Genomic DNA, 11,364 nt, shown 5'->3' with positions numbered 1-11,364 from the left:
CGCTCGCGCGTGGACGTGCGTAAAGGGGCGGCTCGGACAGAGGCAGCCTTGGAGGGGGTCGGGGCGACGGGCATGAGTCAGGGTTAAGGTTAGGGTCAGGGTGATAGTCATCATCATCATCAAAGGAGAATCGCTTAGTTCAATCAGGGAATGTTCTCAAAGCAGCGGAGTTAGAGCCTATTCATTGACACCTGTGTTGGGTACTTAAATTTCCAATGCGGTAACTAAGCTGGTTCTGCCTATTGTCCTGCCTTTTATTTATCTATCAACTAATCTCTTTCAAAATCTCAGGTGGTTACCTCGTGAGACATAAGGGCTTGCTGGCAAGGCCGACTTTTATTACCCATTCTTCATTGCACAGTTTCGTTGTCTTCATAGATGGCAGAGCTGACTTCTTGCATTTCTACATGGTGCTCTGAGGCATGTTAATAAAGTACTTAAAATGCTGTAAACCTGAATCAAAGACAGAAGGTGGTGGAAATGCTCCACGGGTCAGGCAGCTTCTGTGGAGAGAGAAGCAGTTCATATTCCTGGTCAATGCTTCTCAACAGAACTGGGTAAAGTTGTAAATTAGACAAAGCTGAAGAGAAGCAAGGTGGGAGAAGGAACAGAAAGCAAAATTTGTGAAAGGGATGGAAGGCAACAGAAAGCAAATGACAAAAGGGAATATGTACAAGTAATACTGGGGCCACACCAGGCAGGCAATGACAACATCCAACTGGAAAAAAAATCCAGCAATTACCCGGTGACATTCAGTAGCATTAGCATCACCGAATTCCCCACAAACTATATCCTGGGAGTTACCATGATCAGATCCTGAACTGGAATAGCCAAATCCACAATGAGACTGCACGAGAAGCTTAGGTGCTTAGAGACTATAGCAGCAGAAGACTACAAACATACAAGCAGTGGCCACTTCATTAGGTACAAGATATTTTTGTCTTAAATCAGATTAAAAAGCAGTGATACCAGCAGAGTTGACTGAAGTCAGGTGAAAGAAGGCTTATGTGCATTTTGAAGACTTGCATTGACCAGATGAATTTGGGATAATAAACTACCTTCTCTATAATAACTTGTGTTGACTGCAGTTAACACTGGATAGCCATTGTGCTTACAAACCATAAGCAATAGGTTCACAATTAAGCCATTCAGCCCATTTGATCAAGGCTAGATTATTATCCCTCTCAACCCAGTCTCCTGCTTTTTCCCCATAACCTTTGATACATTTACTAACCTGTTTCAAATATATCCATAGCCACAGATTCACCACCCTCTGGTAAAGAAATCGCTCCACATCTCTGATCTAAACTCAGACAAGTATGAGGTGTTGCACTTTGGCAGGGCACATCAAGGTAGGACTGAGGGAGCGAGTGGTAGGCCATTGAAGTGTTTGATACAACAAAGGGATCTGAGAATATCAACCCATAATTTCTTGAAAGTGGCATCACAGTTTGATAGGGTCATAAAGTGAGCTTTTGCCACATTGGCCTTTATAAATTAAAGTATCTTGTACAGGAGTAAAATGTTATGTTGATGTTGTATAGGACATGGTGAGGCCAAATTTGGAGTACTGTGTGCAGTTCTGGTCGCCTACCTACAGAAAAGATATAAATAAGGTTGAAAGAGTACAGAGGAAATTCACAAGGATGCCAGCAGGACTTGAAGAGCAGAGATATAGGAATAAGTTGAATAGATTAGAACTTTATTGCCTGGAGAGTAAGACAACAACGGGAGACCTTATAGAGGTATACAAAAGTATGAAGGGTATAGATGAGGTAAATCCATCCCGGATCGTTTTCCTCACATTGGGTGAGACTAGGGTGAAAGGTGGAATATTTAATGGTGAACTTCTTCACTTAGAGGGCGGTGATAGTGTAGACTGAGTTGCCAGCAGAAGTGGCGGATGCGGGTTAACATTTGGACTCTAAGTATTTCTTGAGTCTGTCTCTTCCTTAGGTCAGTTTTTCCCATTCTATTACATTATTTCATCGCACAATGGGAATGAAAGCCTGATAAGTCCCCCTTTACCTGATATGCTTCTGATATGACGCACATGTACCCCTTCAGATCATCCTAATCTTTGAACCAAATCAACGGGCGATTCAATTCAAGATTCAATATTGCTTCATGTCATTTCCAGTACACAAGTGTAAAGGAGAATGAAATAATTGTTACTCCGCACCCAATGCAGCACCAAAAAAACTCAATGAAGAACAGAATAATAAAAAAGAAACACAATAAACATAACTACATAAGGTAGTGTATATACGTAGATTGCTTGTATACATGAAGTGATGCTGGGCACAGGATTGTCTCTACATAAAGTGGCAGACAGGGAATTTTGGGTTAAAAAACACATGTGGACTAAGATGTTAACTGTCCTGTGCTATCACCAGTGGGATCACCAGTTGATATGACACCTGTCTTCAGGAGTTTCGGCCCGCTTATGATCAAGACTCCCTCGAGGTGGTGGGCCAGCAGTACTAAAGCACCACCTCCCACTGGTGAGCTTAAAAACTTGGCATCTGCTTCTATCAGAGTTGTTGGTCACTTCCATCCAACAGATAGTCTGCTCTTCAGGTGTCTATGCAACCACTGAAGGATTTGCGAGATATGTATACACTGTCTGACTATCTGCCCCTCTGGACATACTTGGTATCCAGAGTAAAGGTACACCATGCTGATCCTTTCTCTGCTACCTCAGCTACAGACCTGCTAGTTGACTTGATCTCTCTTCTATTGAAGCCAAGGTCATGCAGCCACTTCTGGAAAGTGAACGCAATAAAGCCACAGCAGCCTACTTCGAATGGATAGCATGAGCCCTTCCACCCTCTGTCTCTGCACTCTGATCTTAATTCTGCATATTTGGTTAACTTGCGCTCATGGGCTTCATCAATGTTGTCTTCCCAGGGGACTGTGAGTTCACCAATAACCACTTCTCTACTGGTGTCAGACCATATGATTATATCTGGACGTAATGTGGTGAAAACTATTTGCTCTGGGAAACTGCCTTTCCCATCCAGGTCGGCCTTGACACACCAATCATTGGCTGAAGAAAGTAAGCTTGATCGTGAGCCTGCGCTGTGCACCCTTTACTTGGAACCTTCTTTCACAATCAATATGCGATGTTCTGTGCAGCAAGGGGCATGAGATAAGTTGTGCTGCAGTATTCTCTGCTCAACCGCTTCTGTTACAACTTTGAGAACGTTGTAATGTCTCCAAGTGTACATGCTGCTGGAAAGATTGACTCTGCATGCACTCAAAATATGTTGAAGTGTTCCCTTCTCGCCACAAGCAGCACACCTGTCTGTCTTATCTTCATACCAGGTGCTGAGGTTGGCAGGTATTGGGAGCAGATCGTACGCTGCTCTGCATAGAAAAGAAATGCGGAGCGGTTCCATCTGCCACAGAACATCCCAAGATAGATGTTGTTGTTCAACACTTTCCCACCAGGTCCAAGCCCCTTGTCTGGCCAGGCCAGCTGTTTTAGATAACCTCCTCTCCTCTTCTACCTCTCGTATTTCTTGTGTTACAAGCTCACGGCGCTCCTTACCTGTAAAAGATGACCACCGCTTGTGGGTTGTCCATCCAAGTCCCTGGAAACCTAGCTGGGTAGCTCCAACTGTCTCCTTCTGCTTCAATCTAGACTCTGCCTCATCAACTGCTACACGGGCTGACCACTTCCTGCCTGATCTCACATCCGGCTGGGTGTCCTTGATGACAGGGTCTTTTGAGTCTCGAAGCATCAAGACTGATCTTACCTTGGCTACCTTGACCTCTTCAACAAGGGCATGCACTGAGACGGTAAGCTACAGTAGTGGTGGTTGGGAGTGTGGAGGGTAAGTTTAGTGGGTGGAGGTGTTAATCAGCCTTACTGTTTTTGAGTCTGGTGTGGATGCTACATAGCCTCCTCACTGATGGGAGTGGGACATACAGTCCATCAGCAGGGTGGGTTGGGTTCTTCATGATGTTACTCAGCTGTTTCTGGCATCCTTCCGTATAGGTGTCCTTGATGGTGAGTAGGCTGGTGCCGACGATGTTTTGGGCAGTTTTGACTACTGCTGTAGGGCCTTCCTGTCCGCCGCAGTGCAGTTTCCGTATCATGCAGTGATGCAGCTTGTTAGGATGTTCTTTACCTCGTATCTGTTGAAGGATGTAAGTACAGAGGTGTGCAGAGTCCAGCTCTCTTCAGCCACCTCAGGAAGTAGAGCTCTCCTGATTGTGTATAATATGGTCTAGGACTACGAGAGATTGTGTCAGCTCTGCACTCCCGGCAGTTTCCACTGCTGTGCTGCCGATCTAAAGTGCTGTGAGTTCTCCTGAAGGTTGATAACTACCTGCATTGTCTTGATGACATTGAGGTGGAGGTTACCTCCCTGGCACCAGGCCTTGAGCTCTCCCACCCCCTTTCCGTAGGCCATCTCGTTGTTATTGGTGATGAGCAATGTTCTACCTCTTCAATTTCTGCAGTTCTCCTCATAATTACTCCCTCCTTGGCTTCCAGAGACCAGGCCCGCAATCACTCGAAGTGCAGAAAGAGCACTGAGGATGTTATTGCGAGCCCTGGGTCCATGTATCAGGAACACACAAAAACTCTGTATATACAGCAAAAGAATTCCTGAAAGCAATCATGCATGTAGATAATCCATTATCACAAACAAGAGAAAATCTGCAGATGCTATATATCCGAGCAACACACACAAAATGCTGCAGGAACTCAGCAGGCCAGGCAGCACCTATCGAAAAGAGTACAGTCGACATCTTGGGCCGAGACCTTTCAGTAGGACACCTGCAGAAAAAAGGACGAGGAGTGGAGTTAAAAGGTGGGGGGGGGGAGGGAGAAAGCAAAGAAGGCATATAGTGTGCTTCCATTCATTTGACGACGCATTGCGTATAAGTATCGGTAAATTGATTTGGAGCTGTATAAAAGCTTTGGAGGGAGTTGCAGAAGAGGTTTACCAGGATGCTGCCTGGATTAGTGTATATGTGCTATCATGAGAGGCTGGAGAAACTTAGATTGTTTTCATTGGAGTGTCAGAAGCTGAGGGGAAATCTGATTACCCGAGTGTAGAAACACCAATCACTAGAAGACGTGCATTTACTTTGAAGTACTTCTAGCAGACCTGCGCTGCTACAGAAGTACACTAGATATTCAGCCCTGGGGTTTATTCTCACTTCTGGAGCAGAAGTTTTTACACACAGACTTGACAAGTGCACCACCCACTCAGACACTGCAGACAACTGATAAAATTTCCATCCCCTTGCACTTTTGCAAAAGTTATGCAATTGACACAGTGGATGAAGGCTTTATTTTATTGTATTTAGCGTGGAACTATGAGCTAGGTCACCCAGCAACCCTCCTAGCCTAATCACGGGACAATTTACAATGACTAATTAGCTTACTAACCAGTACATTTTCGGACTGTGGGAGGAAACCGGAGAACCTGGAGGAAATCCACAAGGCCATGGGGAGAACGCATGAACTACTCATAGACAGCACCAGAATTGAACCCCAAACCCTAATGCCCCGAGCTGTAATAGTGTTGTGCTAATCACTATGCCTGTATTTGGGTAAGGAAATATACTCATTGCTATATGTACTTTAGAACAAATCTCCCTCTCTCTTTTATCCCTTTCAATAAATACAGAATCCTCTATGATAAATAGATCTAATCACATCAATTATGCTCAATATTCCTTTTTTATGTGTGAAAGATGAGACCAATCTAATACCGTTTTTTCACACCTTTGCTCAGAATTACGAGGCTCCTGTCACAATACGTGTACCCCACCCTGGGGTTTGGGATTTCAGGTATTGAACCACCGTACTCTTATCCTGTAAATATGAAGCCTTTCCTCGAAACAATGAATGACTATCGCAAGATCTATGACTAATCCAGACTTCAGAACATAATCAGACCTCATGACAGTCCTGTCAATCAATTACACCCTGTCTGATCTATATCTTTCTTCACACTTTTGGGTTTTCACAACTATTACCACTTTCCCCTAACTATGAAAAAGAACAATCTCAGTTTTAAAATTTCATTTGATTGCCAGCTACAGCCTCAACTATACTCTAGATTTGCCCCAACCTTCACGTGTTTTGGATATCACCCTGAAAAGTGTGGTCCAGATCCTATTCTATTTGTTAGTTTCACATTACCCCAAAAGAGGAAATAATCTGTCTCCATTTGCCCATTACATACTTATTATCTTAACCATCTCTTAATCCGCTCGCTTCAGGGAACAAAGGCATTGTAAATGCAACTTGGCCTCATAACTTCACTTCTTGAATCAACCTGAAGCTGATGTCACTGTGCAGACTGGTCCTTCAGTCCACTGTCTATGTCAGCTATCAAGTACCTGCTTAGGCTAATCTTAGTTTCCATCACTCAGCTTGTGGCCTTCTATGCTCAAGTGCTCATCTGAATACTTTATAAATATTGAGAGATTTTCTGCCTCCATCATCACATCAGGTATCAACCAACACTAAGCGTAACATTTCTTTTTCAGATACCCACTGCATGTTTTACATTTTATCAATGTAATTTGTTAGATGTAGATAAAAGGCAATTGTTTCCAAGCATTTATGTAATTGCAAGCTCTGTGTTTGGCCCATATCCCTCTAAACTTTTCCTAGCTATGTATCTGTCCAAATACCTTCTAAATATTGTTAGTGTACCTGCCTCAGCCACTTCCTCTGGTGGCATATTCCATATACTGACCTCCCTCTGGACAAACAAGGTGCCCCTCAATTTCCTGTTAAGTCTTTCCCTTCTCACCTTAAACCTACACCCGCTAGTACTTGATTCTCCCACCTTGGGAAAAAGAATGCACACTAAGACCTCTCCATAACTCTGGCCCATAAGTCCTGATAACATCCTCATAAATTTCCCCTGAACTCTTTCTAGCTTAATTGCACCTTTCCTATAACAGGACAACCAAAAGTGACCTCAACAACATTTTGTACAACTGCAACATCTGTACTCAGTGCTTCACTATCCTGTCTACCTACGACACACTTTCAGGGGACCATGTACTTTTGCTCCTAGATTCCTCCGCCCTGCAACACTCCCCAGGGCTCAGTGGTTCCTGTGAAGGTCCTGCAAAATACCACACCCTACACTTACCCAAATTAAACGCCATAGTTTTTCCTCAGCCCATGTAGTCAGTTGATCAAGATCAGTCTATAGCTCCTGACAACACCTTCACTGTCAACACTCTTATTTTAGTGTCATGCCTTACAATTATGGGAGAACCCTGCTATAAGATACTCAGAGCATACAACAGTACAGCACCGAATGTATCTGCCTAACACCAACCCCAGGCAGCATATTGCAGACATCCGCCACTCTGTGTAAAAAACTTGCCCCTCATAACTCCTGTGAAATGATCTCCCCTCACCATAAATGTATGCCGTCTGGTGTTAGACATTTCAACCCTGGGAAAATAGATACTGTCTGTCTACTCTGTCCATGCTTCTCGTATTCCTATAAACCTCTATCAGTTCTCTGCTCGGCCTCTAGCACTCCAAAGACAACAGTGCAAGTTTGTCCAGCCTCTCATAATAGCACATGGCTTCTAATCCAAGCAGCATCCTGGTAAACCTCTTATGCAGCCTCTCCCAAGCCTCAACATCCTTCCTAGAAAGGGGTGACCATAGTTGTATTAAATACTCCAGATGCAACCTGACTAGAGTTTTATACATCTGCAACATAACTTGCTGACTTTTGAACTCAATTCCTTGGCCTTCTTAACCACCCTATCAACCTGTGTAGCCAGCCGTACTTACAAGCTGGCCAGTCTCATGTCTTATCCTTATCTCTCCCACAACAATCACCCATCTTCCTGTTCCCCACAGGTCATCCCTTCCCACGTCCTATGTCCCAAGGTCACAATATCTTATCTCCCTCTCTGGTGACATCTCATCTCCTTGTCTCTCAGCATGGATAATAACGATTGGTTGGTAAGATAGTCAGAGCAATGGAAGGTGAAATTTAGTTTTATTGGGTGTGGGGTGATGCATCTTGGGAAGACTAGTACGACATGTATATGAATGGAAAGGCCTTGGGAAGTATCAAGGAATAGAGGAAATTGGTGCACAAATCCAAAGATCCCTGATAAAATGATGGAGAAGGCAAAGGAGATACTATACATCCCTTGATAGCCAGGGAACAGTATACAAGAGAAGGGAAATTATATGTAACTTTATAAAACATTATTGGAGTACTGTGTGCATTTCTGTCTCTACGTTCTAGGAGCATAGCTGCACTGCAGAGGACAGCAATCATTGACCAGGATGGAGCATTTCAGTTCTGAGGAGAGAATGGACGGGCTAAGTTAATTTTCCTTGGAGGAGAGGAGAATGAGTGGACAAAGATTATGAGGGCAAAGGTAATGTAGAGAGCAGAAAGCTTCTTTTCCCGCAGCAGAGCTATTTGAAACTAAAAGGTATCGGTTCCAGGGTAAGGGGTAAGACACTTAGAGTCGATCTTAGGAAGGACTCTTTTGCCGGGGGGATGGTTTGAGTCAGGAGTGCACTGAGTTGATGATGGAGACAGGTACTCACTCAACATTTAAGAGATATCTAGACAAACATTTGTATTGTCAAGGTTTATAGAGTGATAGTAAATTGGGTTAGTACAGATGGGTACACAATAGTAGGTATCAATCTGGTGGGCCAGAAGCCCTGTTTAGGTGCTGTATGTCTCTAATATTTATTCATGTTGTCCTACAACTTTTCATCACCTTGTCCCATAGCTTGTAATGACAGTATTTCATCTCTGTGTCCCACAGCTACCCATCTCCTTATGCCACTAGGTCAGTGGTTCTCAATTGGATCATATGCATCCCCCACCCCAGGGGCTCCAGAAGCCCTGCCAGATTTCAAAAGGGACACAAGAAATAATGACAAGAAACTGGTGGCCACAAGGGTTTCTGAATGGGCCATTACAAGTTTACCATTTTAATGAAATATTACTAAAATATGGATATAAGTAAAAAAGTTATTATTATATGTAATTTAATCGGAACTCTGAATGAAATGAATGGGAAAATATGATAGATGATGTGTGTGTGTGTGGCAGCGTTCAGCATGTCAATCGTTATCTCTATTCCTGCTTGACCACACACAAATCACCAATCACACCCTGCAGGGCGGCCCACTAATTGCTCCACATCCACCCCCAAAATTACCGACTGCACATTGGGTGGGGCTGTCTGCAGCTGGGCCAGTCAGTGAGTATGTAGCAGGAGGCTGGTTCTGTTTGCCATCCACCGACCTGTGCGTGTTATAATACTCACAAAACGTGACATGAAGGCTGCAGTTACTGCAGTGGGGGTCATCTGCCAGAAATGGCCAAACTGCAGAGAGGCAAGAACACCAGAAGCCTAACATTCCATCTCTATCTACCACCACAACTTTCATTAAATCCCTGATACTTCTCATGTTTTGAAAGAAATCCAATTTGCTTTTCTTGTTGAGTACACACTCTTTGTTGCCACATGGAATTTGCAATAATAGCATTTAAAAAAACATTCACCTAAAAATTAAATTATTAAAAAGAACTGCCAAAAAGCTAGTTTTATTTTTACATGTAGAGTATATTCAATACTGATACTTTTTCACATGCTTGTTATAATTCTTTGACATTTACTAATTTTCTATAGAGCCTACTCATACAATTGTATTGTTGTTACTGTTTTTATATATAAATCTCATCTCAATTTCAAACTTAATTGTAAAAACAGGCAAGCCACATAATATAGGTGAATTATTGATTCTGGCTGCAATTTCTGTTACAATTTCTACTGTTATACATATGAAACTATTCAAGCAATCCCCATGAGAAATTCATCAGCATCAAGGTGGATTGATGAAATGTCAGATGATGTGGAAAAACAGCTAGTTATATAACTGTGAGTTAAGGATTTTGTCCTGCAAATCAATGAAACCATATTATGTGATAACGAATGATGATCAGGCCAGTGAGGAAATGCTTTTTGCCTGAAAGCTTAAGACACATACCAAAGGTGAAACAATTTTTGAAGTCAAGAGCCATTTCTTGGAAAAACAATATTCCGCTGGAAAATATAATGGCTTGTGCAACTGAGGCTGCTTTGATGGTAGAAAGATACAGAGGATTCATTGCTTATTTTAAAAAATACTATGCCTGCTGCTTTTTGCATACACTCTGTTATCCACCGTCTGCGTTTGGTGACAAAAAAATTGGGAGAATATTTGCACAACAACTTCATAATGCTGCTGTAATAATGGCTGTTAACTTCATCAAATCAAGTACACTTCAAAATCATCTTTGGCAATCTTGTGAGGAAAATGAATAAGATTTTGAATGGCTAATGCATACAAAGTTCTGAATGTTATCAAAAGGTAATTGTCTTTGTGCTTTGGTGCACTTTAGGATAGTATTGTAGCATTTTTAAGTGATAAGCAGCTTGGAGAACAAATTATGAATTGCTAAGTCTGACATATTTTACCTGGCAGATACAGTGCCTATAAAAAGTATTCACCCCCTCCCCCACTTGGAAGTTTTCATGTTTTATTGTTTTTACAACCTTGAATCACTTTGGATTTAATTTGGATTTTTTGACACTGATCAACAGAAAAGATTCTTTTGTGTCAAAGTGAAAACAAATTGGTCTAAATTTATTACAATTATTAAACACAAAGTAATTGATTGCATAATTACACACCCCCTTCAAGTCAGTATTTAGTAGCTGCACCTTTGGCAGCAACTACAGCCTCCAGTCTGTGTGGATAGGTCTCTATAAATTTTGCATACCTGGGCACTGCAATTTTACCCCATTCGTCTTTACAAAACATTTAAAGCTCTGTCAGATTGCACAGGAATCGTGAGTGAACAGCCTTTTCAGCTCCAGCCACAAATTCTCAATTGGATTGAGGTCTGGACTTTGACTTGGCCACTCCAGGACATTAACTTTGTTGTTTTTAAGCCATTCCCGTGTAGCTTTGGCTTTATTCTTGGGTCATTGTCTTGCTAGAAAACAAATCTTATCCTAAGTCGCAGTTCTCTTGCAGACTGCATCAGGTTTTCCCTGCATTCATTTTACCATCTACCTTCACAAGCCTTCCAGGGCCTGCCGCAGTGAAGCATTCCCACTGCCTGATGTAACCACCAATATGCTTCAGGGTAGGGATAGTGTTTTGTCCCCCATTTCCTCCAGAGTTGTTGCAGGTCTATTGGCGGCCTCCCCTACTAGGCCCCTTCTTGCCTGGCCACTCAGTTTTTGAGGAAGGCCTGCTCTGCCCAGATTTACAGCTGTGCCATAGTCTTTCCATTTCTTGATGATTCACTTAACTGTACTCCAAGGGATATTCAG

The sequence above is a fragment of the Mobula hypostoma genome, chromosome 1 (assembly GCF_963921235.1).
Source record: "Mobula hypostoma chromosome 1, sMobHyp1.1, whole genome shotgun sequence".
NCBI classification, from domain to species: domain Eukaryota; kingdom Metazoa; phylum Chordata; class Chondrichthyes; order Myliobatiformes; family Myliobatidae; genus Mobula; species Mobula hypostoma.
Note: the sequence above shows the minus strand (reverse complement) of the source record.